This window comes from Lactuca virosa, chromosome 1 (assembly GCF_052849685.1).
Source record: "Lactuca virosa cultivar CGN04683 chromosome 1, Lactuca_virosa_CGN04683_v6, whole genome shotgun sequence".
NCBI classification, from domain to species: Eukaryota; Viridiplantae; Streptophyta; class Magnoliopsida; order Asterales; family Asteraceae; genus Lactuca; species Lactuca virosa.
In genome coordinates, this window is record NC_136426.1 from 114,491,694 (window position 1) to 114,506,497 (window position 14,804).

Here is a 14,804-nt window from a genome sequence, read left to right on the forward strand (position 1 = left end):
AGTCCCTGCACTTTATAATTAATTCTTTTAACCCCAAAATTAATTCTGATTAATTTCTGGCTAACTATTAATTAAACATAATGATTTCTAATTAATATATTAATCTATTGACATATTAATAAATCATTTATATATATTAATTTATTAATCTTATAAATTAATATCTCTCCTTTCATAATTTCCTTGTCCAGTTGCTAGGTTGAGGGCAACCCAAAAGGACTGTGCTGCTATCAATTCAAGTACATTCCAATTATAGTTATGGGCTTAGACACCTAATCCAACAGTCTCCCACTTGGATAAGTCTGTAATTATAATTGCTAGTATGCCTTCTAAATTTGACCAGCAAATTGTAGCTTCCAAAAGCTGCTGCCGAACTCTGACCCAGTCAGTTACGTGTCCTAAGATAAGTGATCATATAATCCTTCGTTCTGCTAGATACCCTAGACATAAGACATGGAATGTAATCAATCTCTTTGTCCAGAATCTATGTTTCCCGATTTCTGATTTGTGATGATGTAGGACTTCTAATTGAACACATCAATTTAGTCCTGGTTGGGCCCAGCACATAAGTCAACACCAAATCATCGAGGGGCCCACAGATATCGCTTTTCCTGTTAGGGCAAAAGGAACGAATAAACGTTGACTCATATGCTTGTATCTTTTACTCATCAAATTATACATGACAATACGTTTTATAACACCAAGTTACTGATGCGTTTTCGTATCACCAATGTATAACCGACTTTGTAAATTACAACTCATATATCTTCGTTTCAAGATTATAAGATATTATCGTCTCAGTATTACTCGTGATGAATTCCATGAAGTGATACTCTGAGCGAGGGTTTATCCAATACTCCAATCTCAATTTCTGAGTACTCATGAACATTGCAGCAATTCTATTGCCATGTCTATCCTCAGACAATCTACAATCTAGTTCATGACAGTCTTAATTCACTACTTACTTCCAAAAGTACGAGCGACTATGGAGTTTGAATAATTAAATTATTCGGGAAGTAAAACATGCAAAATATGAAACACAATAACAACCAATCGACAAAAGGCAGTAACCAAACTTATAAATAATACTTTATTATTTAATCACCAAAAGTCAATTACATTTATTTTGTTACAAGTTTCAGAACAAAACTGATCTAACTACTAAAACTAATATCATCTTTCAGTCCTATGCTCCGAGCATGCTGAATATGCTTAGCCCTACTCAGACCCTTTGTGAGGGGATCTGCTGGGTTATCTTCAGATGACACCCTCTTTACTACAAGATGGCCTTCTTCTACTCTATGTCTGATGAAATGGTACTTTTTGTCGATATGTCTGGTTTTACCATGATCTCTCGGTTCCTTTGTCAAGGCAACCGCTCCTTCATTATCGCAGAACAGTTCCATAGGCTCCTGGATGGTTGGAACAACTCCGAGATCTCCGATGAAGTTCCTCAACCAAGCTGCTTCTTTCGACGCTTCACTCGCTGCTATGTACTCTGATTCACAAGTAGAATCAGCCACCGTATCTTGCTTGGAACTTTTCCAAGTAACTGCTCCTCCATTCAGTAAAAATACCCAGCCCGATTGAGAACGAAAGTTATCTCTATCCGTCTGAAAGCTGGCATCACTGTAACCATCTACTCTCAAAGTATCATTGCCACCAAGTACAAGGACCCAGTCCTTTGTCCTTCGCAAATACTTGAGTATATTCTTTACTGCTATCCAATGAGCTCTACCCGGGTTTCCCTGATAGCGACTGACCATGCTCAAAGCAAATGCCACATCAGGGCGAGTACATGTCATAGCGTACATGATCGATCCGACAGCGGAAGCATAAGGTACACGACTCATGTCATATATTTCAACATCTGTACTCGGGCATTGAGTCTTACTCAATTTGGTATTGCTCTGGATAGGTAGCTCTCCCTTCTTGGAATTTTCCATACTAAACCTCTTTAGTACCTTATCCAAGTATGTGCTCTGACTAAGTCCAATTAGTCTCTTCTTTCTATCTCTCAATATTCTAATCCCAAGAATATAGGTAGCTTCTCCAAGGTCTTTCATGGCAAAACACTTTCCAAGCCAAGACTTAACATCTCTCAAGGTTGGAACGTTGTTACCAATGAGTAATATGTCATCGACATATAACACCAGAAAAGTTACTATACTCCCACTAGCCTTGATATACACACAAAACTCATCTTCACTTCTAGAGAAACCAAACTCTTTGACTTTCTCATGGAAGCAAAGATTCCAGCTGCGAGATGCTTGTTTCAATCCATAAATGGATTTCTCAAGCTTGCACACTCTATTGGGAAACTTTGCATCAACAAAACCCTCTGGCTGATTCATGTAAACATCCTCAGCCAACTTCCCGTTAAGGAAAGCAGTCTTGACATCCATCTGCCAGATTTCATAGTCATGAAAGGCAGCTATGGCGAACAATATCCTAATAGATTTAATCTTAGCTACTGGCGAAAAGGTCTCATCATAGTCAACCCCTGGGGTTTGAGTGAAACCTTTTGCAACCAGTCGAGCCTTGAATGTATGCACATTCCCATCCATGTCTGTCTTCTTCTTGAAGATCCATTTGCACCCAACTGTCTTACGACCTGGTGCACTATCAACCAAATTCCAAACTTGGTTGTCATACATGGACTTAATCTCACTGTCCATTGCCTCTTTCCACTTGGAAGCCTCTGGGCCTGCCATTGCTTCCTTATAAGTGACTGGTTCATCTAAGTTTACCAGTGTTCTGTCACTTATGAATGTGTCACCATCTGAAGTAATATGAAAACCATACAACTCAGGTGGCACACTCACCCTAGTGGACCTTCGAAGAGGTAATGAATTATCAATTGGTTCAACAGGAACTGTTTCCTCTGGTTGAGTGCTAGTGTCATCTAAGGTTCCTTCATTGGCTAACTCTTGAATTTCTTCAAGTTCAATGGTGCTCCCACTGTCCTCTTTGAATATGAGCTCCCTTTCTAGAAAGACTCCTCTTCGTGCTACAAAGACCACGTTTTCACTAGGCCTGTAGAACAAATATCCAAAAGACTGTTTTGGGTAACCAATGAAAACACATTTCTCACTTCTAGCTGCTAGCTTGTCGTGAGTCTCTCGTCTTACGAAAGCTTCACAACCCCAGACTTTAATATGTGCCAACGAGGGAACTTTCCCCGTCCACATTTCGTGAGGTGTTTTGGCAACCTTCTTTGTAGGGACAAGATTGAGGATGTGGGCGGCTGTCTCTAAGGCATACCCCCAGAAGTGAATAGGAAGCGAAGCAAGACTCATCATAGAACGAACCATGTCTAACAAGGTCCGATTACGCCTCTCAGCTACACCATTTAACTGTGGTGTCCTAGGAGGAGTCAATTGTGAGACTATCCCACATTCTTTCAGATAGTCGTTGAACTCGATACTAAGATACTCCCCGCCTCTATCGGATCTAAGTATCTTTATCTTTCTGCCCAATTGATTTTCGACCTCATGCTTAAACTCTTTGAACTTTTCAAAGGTTTCTGACTTATGTTTGATCAAGTAGATATAACCATATCTGCTATAATCGTGAGTGAAAGTCACATAGAATCGATTAGCATCCCTTGTGGTTGATTTGAAGGGCCCACACACATCTGTGTGTATGAGATCCAACAGACCTTCACCTCTTTCACAAGACCCTGTGAATGGTGATTTTGTCATCTTTCCCAAAAGACAAGATTCACACATATCATCTGATTTTAGGTCAAATGATTCCAACACTCCATCCTTTTGGAGTTGGGCCATGCGTTTCTTGTTAATGTGTCCAAGACGACAATGCCACAAGCATGCCTTGTCTACACTATTAGACAAGTCAATATTAAGTACACTATTTCCTAAGCTATCAACACAAGTCACTGTTTCATACACACCATCACAAGGTAAAGCTTCAAACATAAAAACACCATTCTTATAAACAGAAATTGAACCATTCAAATCATTAAAAGAATATTTAAAACCTTGTCTGAACAATGCATGAAATGACATAATGTTTCTCGTCATCTCAGACGAATAGCAACAATTTACCAAATCTAATCTACCATCATTACTAAGCAAAAGCTGATAAACTCCGATCTTGGTTACTGGTGAAGACTTTCTGTTTCCCATGATCAAGTTTATCCTTCCTCGCTCTATCTCCTCACTTTCCTTTAGCCCCTGCATATCAGAACAGATATGAAAACCACATCCTGTATCAAGGACCCATGAACGAGAAGATAATGAGTTATTAGCAGAAATAGTGTAAATACCTGCTGAAGATGGCTTCACTTTGCCATCCTTGATATCTTGCAGATATTGTGGGCAAGATCTCTTCCAATGCCCCTTTTGATTGTAGTAAAAGCAAACGGCCTCTTTTGGATCAGAAACATGGGGAGTGGAACCATTGGGCTTAGCCTTTGGGTCATTGCTAGATGACCCAGCTTGAGCCTTGCTCTTTGAGTTTTGCTTGGGAGGACCTTTCCTCTTTTTCCCCTTTCCCTGTCCAATAGCCAAGACAGGGGCACTTGCAGGTGTGGAGGGTATACTTTTACCCTTCATCCCTGCTTCAGCTGTCTGCAACAAGTTGTGCAATTGGGCCAGAGTCTGCTCAGTGTTGTTCAAATGGTAAGTTAGAATAAACTGACCATAACATTCAGGAAGTGAGTTCAAAACCATGTCAATGGCCAATTCCTCATCAAAGTGAATGTTGAGCTTGACCAAACGCTCTATGTAGCGTTGCATTCTTTGCACATGTGACACAACCGACTCCCCTTCTTTCATCTTGCAAGCCATGAGTGACTTGACTACTTCAAATTTTTCTTGACGAGCTCGCTTATGGTACTTTTCCATAAGGTCCTTGTTCATCTCAAAAGGCCAGTAGTCCTCATAGTACCTCTGCAGTTCTGGGGACATAGTTGCTACCATGATGCATGCCACTTTGGTAGCATCATCGTAATGTTTCTTGTAGGCAGCAAGTTCTTCAGGAGTAGCTTCAGACTCATCAAGTTCTTTGAGCTCCTTTTCAAGAACATATTCTTTGTTCTCAAAACGAAGAGCCATCTTGATGTTGCGCATCCAATCGTTATAGTTAGAGCCATCCATAACGACTTTGGAGCAGATATTGAGCAAAGAGAAGTTTTGGTTGGAGGATGATGAAGCAGAAGTGTTTCCAGGAGTAGACATCTGAAAAGAAAGAAAGTTTTAGTTAGATTTCAAGATACCTCAATATAATAACCCAAAGATAAAATATCAAGGTTAGGATCCAACTATGAAGATTCACAACTTAGAAATGGGATGCCGAGATCCAAGTGTAAATTTCATAAAGGTAGGTGAATGACGATTCACCAATTCCACCATTAGACGAAACAAACGAAGTGAAATTCCTAATTCTTTTGAGATACATTGAAACTATTCAATGGCATGTTTTAATCTCAGATTATGCTCTTCTATTTGTGACTGGGATGCCGAGGATCACAAACAAGATGTGAATAACCATGCAAATGTGCTTGGTAACCTCATTGTCTTTATCATTAACTATTGATGTGCTGGTAAACCACACACGCTCCATCAAAATAACAATTATGAGATACCCATTACTACTCTTTATTAGTGCCTTTTAGTGTGCTGGTTAACCACACACGCTCCACTAACGACCAATAAAGCATAATGTGCAATTTCATGGATTAGCATACTTTTCACATTTTTTCTAAAGTAACTAGAGTTGGGATTTTGTAAAATAATGTTCTAGTACTTTCTTTAATAGTATTATACTTTTAATGAGAAGTAGTTGTCCTATCAAATCCGTTCTGCTAACGATCCTCCACTAATCAAGGGAGCGGTGGGTGAGAGTGGACACCCATTCAACTACCATTTTATAGGCAGTTTCCTTATACCCCTCTTATAGACTAGCTTCGTGAATGAGGCATACTAGCGATTTGACTGACCATATTCTTATACATATATAATATTAAACATTTAATCATAATACATACATAAGGTATGTTTTAAACTTTTTAAAACTTTAAGGTTTATATAAATTTCGAAAATTAAACTATTAATTTAAATTTAAAATAAACCAAATTACTAGATTTAATATTTATCTATTAATTAACTTTTAATCAATTTATTAAATCTTGTAAGGATTATCTAATTAAATTAATCAATTAATTTAATCCTAATCCTTATCCCTCTAAATTTCGAAAATTAGGGTAAGGATAATTATTGAATTAATCTAATCAAGTAACAATTATCCAAAACAAGAAACCCTAAAACTTCTAGCATATTTCGAAATTTACAAGGGAGGAGGCTAGGGTTTTCAAAACCCTAACCCTAATTTCGATTAGGGTTCTTTGGAGGCTAGGGTTTTCGAAAACCCTTTTATCCAAAACCCTAATTTCGAAAATTTGGCCTTTAGGGTTTAATAGCTATAAACCCTAATTTGCAATTCAACAATTATAGCAATTCAATTTAAAACAAACAATGGCTCTGATACCACTGATGGATTTTAGGTAAAACAAATAAACCAGAAAACAATTCCTAAGTTCACATGCAACCTACTTTGGATCTATGTTTTAACTATTGAACATACAACTTTGAATTGCAAAACAAGAACCCTAGAGAAGGAGGCTATTTTCGAAAATAGTAAACTAGGGTTTAGGAGTTACATACCTTTCAATTGTTATAGCAAACAATTGATAATTCCCTTGATCTTGATCTTGATCTTCTTGGAAGCTTAGCACCACAAGTGTAATGCCTCTAATGGAATCACACCCAAGAACTAGCAAGAAGGAAAGTAGAAGAAGAGAGAGGGGAGGGAGTATGCAATTTCGGCCAGGGTTTCTTCCAAAGAACAAGTGTCCTAAAATGTGAGCCAGGAGGCTCCTTAAATAGCTGAGGTATCTATGGTTTAGGGAAAACCCTAATTATCCTTTGCTTAGGGCCTAAGCAAAACTCAAGGGCCTTATCTGGACCTCTTGGACGAAATCTCTAGGGTTTCCCCTATGGATTTCGTCCACCTCCTTCCAAGGGGGTTCTGGATCCTTCCACTCAACTATTAGTTAATTGCAAACTAGTCCCTGCACTTTATAATTAATTCTTTTAACCCTAAAATTAATTCTGATTAATTTCTGGCTAACTATTAATTAAACATAATGATTTCTAATTAATATATTAATCTATTAACATATTAATAAATCATTTATATATATTAATTTATTAATCTTATAAATTAATATCTCTCCTTTCATAATTTCCTTGTCCAGTTGCTAGGTTGAGGGCAACCCAAAAGGACTGTGCTGCTATCAATTCAAGTACATACCAATTATAGTTATGGGCTTAGACACCTAATCCAACAACTAGTTGCAACATGCTTGGTAGCTTTTGAAAGTGCAGGTTTAGCTTTTCCCTTTTACATGGCGTAACTACATTGCTTTTTGGTTCATTTATTCTTTAATTATTAGTCTTTCTTGAAACATTAAACATTAAAATGTATGTTAAAATAAAGGACTAGATCGTCATCAAATGACCCTGTTATTGATTCATCAAAACCATTGCCACCTCAAGCAACTTTTAGAGGACCTTATATCAATACCGGATCACGTGATGTTGGTATTATATAAACAAGTAAGTTTACACAATCAAAGGGTAATATAGGTATTTCACAACTAGAAAGAGATTAGTTAAACAAATTTTTTGTTTTCAGGATAGAGAATGACACAAAACTCCCTATTGTGGGTGATCAAAAGTGGGTAATTTGGATTTGTTCCTTCAATGTACCAATGGCACCTGGAAAGACTCGTTCCATTGTTTGCAGTGCTAGAAATTTCTTTCAGTTTACAATGCCCGGGCCCGCATGGTGGCAGGTAAAGTGTGTAAATTAGACTAAATGACTATTTTACCCCTTTGTATAAAATGGTGAAAATTGTAGGTTGTTCCACGATGGCATGAACATTGGACATCAAACAAAGTATATGATGGTGATATGATTGTTTTTCAAGGTCAAGAAAAAGTCTTTTTATCACAGTCAATGGAAGATGTCAACAAAAACTACACAAAACTCACATTTACCCCAACACAAGCTGATCGATTTGTATTAGCATTCAGAAACTGGCTCAGAAGACATCGGAAAAGTCAACCTGAATGGTTTGGTCAACCCAACATCTAATCACTACCCTCCACATACCTATCCAAACGCCAGGTATGTTTTTTGAAAGACCCCTTTCATATTTAACATTATCATAAAGTCAAAAACATGCTACATGCATATTTATATCTTATTACAAAAGACTAGATACAAACCGACTATTAAGACTTTTACAAGGTTTCATAAAATACATAACTACCCAGGAATTTAAAACACATATACATATACATATATGTATGATAAGTACAAACATGTTAGTGTTAACTATTCTAAGTCTTCCAACAAAACATGTTTACTCTGGATGCTTATCACCTGAAATAGTTAAACACTGAGAGGGATAAGCGGGTGACGCTTAGTGAGTTCAATAACAGTTACAATATAACGTTATGCCATATATATATATATATATATATATATATATATATATATATATATATCAATATGACAGAAGCAAAGAGGGACAAAGAACAACAAAGACATGTGTATCATATGACAGACTTTCCATATCAACCAATGATTTGATTCAAAGATTTACGATCAATGAGACACAATAATTTCAGGATCATAAACATGATATACATCACAAAGCTTCAACACAAGTGGCACAGAAAATAAACAATTTTTTATTATCATTTTGCTAGCATATATAGACTTTCAGCCCTACCTAGCCCTATGCCAATACCAAAGTGATACGAGTCATTCTCTACATGGCCAAAGGCACAAAGCCAATACCAAAGTGATACGAGACATGCTCTACATGGCCAAAGGCATAATACCAATACCAGAATAATTCGAGACATTCTCTACATGGCCAAAGGCACAAAGCCAATACCAAAGTGATAGGAGACATGCTCTACATGGCCAAAGGTATAAAACTATTACCAGAATAATACAGGAAAGCACATTGCACATATAACACATAACATACAATTGTCCCTATATTGAACTCACCGTGAAATAGCTGAATGATAAAATGGTGATTTGGACAACACTTCGTCTCTAGAAATGACTTTCTTTGACGAAACTGGGAGTTTTAGTTGAAAACTGAGCTTTACGCGGGCAGAGTTTCCATTGAAAAGATTATTTTCTCGGGGTCTTCGGGTGTTCCGGGGCTTGCTTCGGGTGTTAGGGAGGTTCCCTAGGCTTCGGGGGTGTTAGGATAGTTTGAGAGGTGTTTGAGGGTGAAAGAGTATCAATTTTGTAAAAAAAAATCGGAAGACTTCGTTTTCTATTTATAGTAGCCGAAGCCTCGCATTACGATGGGCGTACCTCGTACGCTGGGCGTACTTGCTACGTGTCAATATTGCGAGATAGGTGTCATCCGTCCGAAGAAAGAGGCGACGTGGATGATTTCGGACCTAGTCTGAGTACGCGGGGCGTAACTCGAGTAAGCTGGGCGTACTGCCTCCTCGAAGTTTGTGTCTGAAACTTCAAAAATTCATATCTTTCGCATACGTGCTCCGTTTATGACGTTCTTTATATCCACGCGTAGGTGAGATTATACTCTACAACTTTCGTTTAGACTCTGTCGGCAAAATTTGAATTCATATTTAATATTATATTTTTAACAGGCCGGGATAGGAAAATCCGTTAAAAATTCATAACCTCTTCATCCGACGTCCGTTTTCGTCTGTCTTTTTACCGTTGAACTACTCTTGACGAGACCTTCGATTCTCTGTTAGGTTGTGTCAGTTAAAATTGCTCGATCTATAATTCGAATTTCGAGCTGAATGCTGCTATGCCGAATTTTAGAAAAATCATAACTTCCTCATACGAAGTCAGATTTGGACGTTCTTTTTATGAAAACTCTCGGATTGATGAATACTACGACTTTCATTTAGATCACTAAAGCTAAAAGGTAGTTTATCATAAACTTACTTTTTACGTCATATGGCGTCGTGCCGGTTCTGTCGCGAAACTTTGATAAGTCATAACTTCTTCGTTATAACTTTGATTTCGGTGAGGTTTTCGCCTAAACGTTTCTAACGATATAATTTACAACTTTCATTAACATTAGTTTTACTTATTTTCAACTTAAATGATATATTTTCGTTAATTTCAATAGTTGACTTTTTGATCAGAATCTAATAAGACTTCCAATACTTTCCAAATGTTCTAAACATAGTTTTATTTCAAATCTCATAAAACTATTTTGTTAGAACTCAACGCTCAAAACCATATATTATTTACTAATAATCGTTTTTAAACTACAAAACACGATAACAAAACGTGTATGTTACATTTTTCATCTTCCATTTGCATATTTCTTCAATCTTTTTGTGATTATTATGTTGTTTGTGGCAGATGTTCGATAGGTTTGAGCAACATACATTGAAATGTTCTTCATGTAAGAAAACACATGAAAGATTTGAGATATTGAAGAAGGTTTTAGTGGGAGGATGTGTTGTACTTTGTGTTGCTGTTGGTGTACCTTCTGAGATGCAAATGCGTGTTGTTTTTGCGGGATTTGCGGTTTTGAGTGCGGGTTTGGCTTATTATTGTCATGAACTACATAAGAATTTTGTTTTTGTGGATTATGTTCATGCTGATATTGATTAATTAAACTTGGTATAATGTGGATTTTTTGGCATTGTTAGTGAACTATATTGATGTATTTAATACTTTGTTTATAGAATTTAGATGGTGGTGTTATACAGTAGGATCAGAAACATGTACAGTTTTAAAGATTTTATGAACCAAGATTTGTATGCCTATAAAATGATGGTGTTGCTTTAGCATATGCCTGTTTGTTCTTTTCCTACGTTTATATAATAACTTTGTTCTTATGGCCAAAAACCACTTAATCTACAATGTTACAAACGTGTACAATGATATTAAAGGAACTCACACAAGGAAATACATGATTATTTTTAATGTCAAACGTATACCTCCTAAAAAATACAGAAAAATATCATTTTATACAATAAATTAAACATATGTAACTTCATCAACCATGTATTTAAGTAGTGTTTCATATCATGAAACTATAGCAGGAATGGAATGCAATAAATAAAAAACTGTCCTTTGTCTGATAGAATGGAATCGACCGTTCTACTCAGATGAACATGGTTTAAAATCAAACATAAAACAAAAATATTGATTCTTGCCATGATGATCAACAGTATGAAACTCAAACAAAAATCATTGACTCATGAAACCCAAAATAGGATATCAAATTGAAGCCATAAAAAATCGAGTTAGAAACCCAGAAAGACAAGAAATTCTAAGCTTTTGATGTAAAACCATTATCTACAAGTCGATGTTCTTTGTCTACCATCAAAAAAGGTATACATGGATGAAAAATCCCTCTCCAAAGAAAAATTATGTTGAGTTCAGCTTTTAGGCGCCATGAATAACCATGATGGTGAAGAGTAACACTTGTCGGTTGTGGTGGCGGCGGTGGTGGTGTATCATATTTGAGCATGCGCATCACATCAACAAGAACATCTGCCCATTTAACTTTTTTGGAATTAATTGTTGCAAATCTAGTCAGTGAAGATGATAAAAATATTTGTGACATAAACCACAGGTAACTTAAAACCAACCTTCACAATTGGATTTAAATGTTTAACAACACAATATAAGCCTAAATTATAGATGAAATTTTCACAATAAACAAACCCTAACACTGAACATCGATACAAACCCTAAATCCCCAAACCTAAGAACTGGTAAATTTGGTTACAGCCTTGGTCCCCTCGGAAACAGCATGCTTTGCCAACTCTCCGGGAAGAACCAATCTCACCGCCGTCTGAATTTCCCTGGAGGTGATCGTCGGCTTTTTGTTGTACCTCGCAAGCTTCGAAGATTCCTGAGCAAGCTTCTCGAAGATGTCGTTGATGAACGAGTTCATGATCCCCATGGCCTTGCTTGAGATACCGATGTCAGGATGAACCTGCTTAAGCACCTTGAAGATGTAGATCTTGTATGTCTCCACACTCTTCTTGTTTCTCTTCTTCTTCTTGTCAACGGCACCGGCGCCGGCTTCCTTGGGGAGCTTCTTCCCGGCCTTTGGCTTCTTCTCAGCAGGGGCTTTCTCAGCTGGTTTCGTCTCCTCCGCTGGCTTTTTCTCAGCGGGCTTCTTCTCAGCCTTTGGCGCCATTGTAGGGACTTTGGTTCGTAAAGAAAGAGTGGTGTTCTAAAAAGAGATAAATGTTTGTTGTTTGTTGTTCGTTGTGATAATTAATAGAGGGGGAGTTGTGTTTATATACGGAATGTGAGGCGTGATCTGATTGGTTGATTTCTGTAGTCGGGGATCGTGGATAATGGCCGTTGATTTATTTTGAGTACTTTCAGCGGACAGGATTTAGTTTTCTAAAAGTGAGGTTGGTGCTGGTTTTGACGCGGATCGACGTACTGGCCGTTGATGAATTTAAGGAAGAGTAAATTACAATTTAGGTCCATGTGTTTTACATTATTTACAGTTTGAGCCAAATATTTAAAAAATTATGCGCCTCATTAGTATATACAATCAATTATTAAAAGTTTAGCTACATTGTATTTTTTTCTCTTTCCTCTTTTGCCACGGAACTTCTTTCTCTAAAGCCACTATCACGATTTCCTTTCTCATTCTTTTTTTGTTCTTATCTGTTTTCATTACCGCCTGGCCGCCCTCCTTGTCCAATCCTATTTCTTCTGTTTTTCTTTATTTCCTGTTTCTTTCCGCTTACCTCCTTCTTCGCCGTCTAACGCCACTACTGTGATGCTTCAAAAAATATTAATCAACACAGATGATTCCTTTTCAACGTAATTTCATTAAACCTATTTGGTTATTCTAATATCTTAAATTAAAAGTCAAACTTGAGCTCTGTGCCTCAAATTTGTCACTTTTTGGCACCTTCTCATAACAATGGAACAATTCCCAGAAAGACCATTGTTTGGTGGAGCATTTTCCACTACTTTCTCACTTAGGTTTGAGGTTAATTTTATAATTTATCTTTCTGGTCTCTGTTTGTTTAATATACATTCTTCACTCTATAATAAAGTTCAAAATTTCAATTGTAGTATGTGAGCAATATTCGTGAAGTTCATGATCATCAACTTTGTTTCTTTCTTCCATGCTATTACAATTACACAATTGTTTCCAACTTCAGTTTAATCCCAAATTGATTGATACATTTGTGCATCTAATTATTATTTTCTTATTTGTTATTGGATATTTATTTGTTCAGGGGATGTTTGTGGATCCTGCACGTGATGAAAGTCTGATATTTGAGCTTTTAGAATTGAAACATGATGTTGAAGATAATGGAAGTGGTGCTTGGTTTTTGCAAGACCTTGCTAGGGAACAAGGCGCCGAGGGCAATATTGTAATTTCCTTCCCCCAGTATTGATCAAATATCTTAAATAATGTATATCACGACTTTGTTGTTAGCTTATCATAAAAATACATTTTTCTATCTCAAATCATTATTATTAGTTCATAATCTAATAATAATGACTTTAAATTTGTCATTTGATTGATTTCAAACTTATGATGAATTTATTGAGTTAAATTTAGCATTTTTAATATAGATTTAAGTTTGAATGGATTGAATTGTGGTTCATAGTCTCAATTGTTTAGACCTTTTCCCATCTGCTTCAAATCTACTTGGTGGAAGTGTTTCCTCACCATCATTTTCATGAATCGGAGAGAAACCTTATGACCCTTAGATTTTATGGTGTATGTGTTCTTATCCATGTGAATCGTCAAAACCATAGTCACAATACAAGGATAATGACAAATCCAAACTCATATGGACTGAACTTATGCAATCTTAACTTCTTGCCACCTGGCAGTACAGGGCCTGCCATTGCTTCCAAGTTGTTATGCAACCAATTGAGAACTTTCAGAACTCCTATGCAAAGCCAACTTTAACTGGAATGGGCACAGAATATGTCAAAACGATAGGTTATAAACCTCAAGTCGTGTGCTAGTGAAGAACCTCAGGTTTTATTCTTGATTAGTTCTTGAAATTCTTTTTAGGATCTTTAAGACTCCCACTATCCTCTTGACATATAAGACTATCTTGCCAAATATTCAAGAGATAGTGCAGATTCTTTATCAAGACAAACACTTCACACAATTGGCCTTAGTTGGTCTTTGTTTTATCCAAAACATCACAACTTACCAATTTCAAATGTACAAGAGTAGGACACTTTTACTCTTACATTTGACAAGTGTTTTAAACCTTTCTTTAAGATATGTCACTCGAGTTACAATCTTGGAGTATGACTCTAAGAATTGTTTTGGAACGAAGTATGACTCATCTTCCTGATCTAACCATTTCAACAAATCATGACTCCTCTTCTTAGTCATAAGAATGCACTAAGATGACCTTTAGAGGACTAATTGTGATATGATTTCTAAATCATTAAGATGATCACAAACATGATACTAAAGTACTCTCCATCTTTTCAGATTTGAGAAACATTTATCTTTCTGCCTAATTTGATTCTTCCCATTCGTTCTGCCGTACATTGATACTTTTCCAATGTTTCAGAATTATACTTAAACTTGTAAGTATAACTATATTTACTAAACTTTAGTAAATCAAATAGTCTTAACGAGCTTTGTGGTGGACATGACCAGTGCACAAGAATGTGTACTCGATCCCTTTAGTCCTTCACTTGACTCACACATCCATGTGAACAAGTAATTAGTC

At 36.7% G+C, this 14,804-nt stretch overlaps 1 pseudogene across 1 annotated transcript; it reads right to left on the minus strand.

The window, feature by feature from the left end:
- Positions 1-11,690: 11,690 nt before the first annotated feature.
- Positions 11,691-12,348, minus strand: LOC145156993 (histone H2B.7 pseudogene; annotated as a pseudogene). Its single transcript, XR_013737024.1, has one exon. The product of XR_013737024.1 is annotated as a histone H2B.7 pseudogene (transcript).
- Positions 12,349-14,804: the final 2,456 nt, after the last annotated feature.